This window comes from Esox lucius, chromosome 15, assembly GCF_011004845.1.
Source record: "Esox lucius isolate fEsoLuc1 chromosome 15, fEsoLuc1.pri, whole genome shotgun sequence".
Lineage (NCBI taxonomy): Eukaryota > Metazoa > Chordata > Actinopteri > Esociformes > Esocidae > Esox > Esox lucius.
In genome coordinates this window covers 29,173,567-29,174,199 of record NC_047583.1, presented here as the reverse complement: position 1 = coordinate 29,174,199, position 633 = coordinate 29,173,567, and positions in this window count along the sequence as shown.

Below are 633 nucleotides of genomic sequence, written 5' to 3'. Positions count from 1 at the left end.
GGTTTTATAGGCACTGCAGGTAATCTACTTAAATCAGCTCAAAGTGTTTCACATGATTACAGGTTAAATACACTACTACTTTTAAGGAGATCCCACAGTTGGTTAGTACAATTCCTAAAAAAGACTAGATAACGAAGACAAAGGAACATTCAATGCAAATCTGAAATAAGGTTATTTAGGAGCATCAATCAGGAGTGGGATATAAAAACATTTCCAAGTCATTCAATATCCCTCAAAGCACAGACCGTTATTAAGAAAGTGAGAGAATATTGCTTAACTGTGAATCTGTCTTTAACAGGCCATCCTCAAAAACTGAGTATAAGAGTGTGAAGGGAAGAAGTCAGGGAGGCCATCAAGTGGCATATGTTAACTCTAAAGGAGTTAATTTTCTACAGCTCAGTGGTAGCCAGTGTGCAATGCTAAGCGCTATGTCTGGCACAAGCCAGACACCGCACATCATCCTGAGAGCAATTAATATGCCCTCTTGTGGAGATGTTTGAGTCCTTGGAAATTGTTATTCTTCCCCCATCACTAAGAAAGGGACTGATTACTATTTTTTTCTAAGCCAGACAAACCACAACATAAATGTGAATCATAGTTTTATGATTGTGCTATTCTGTTATAAAATACAGT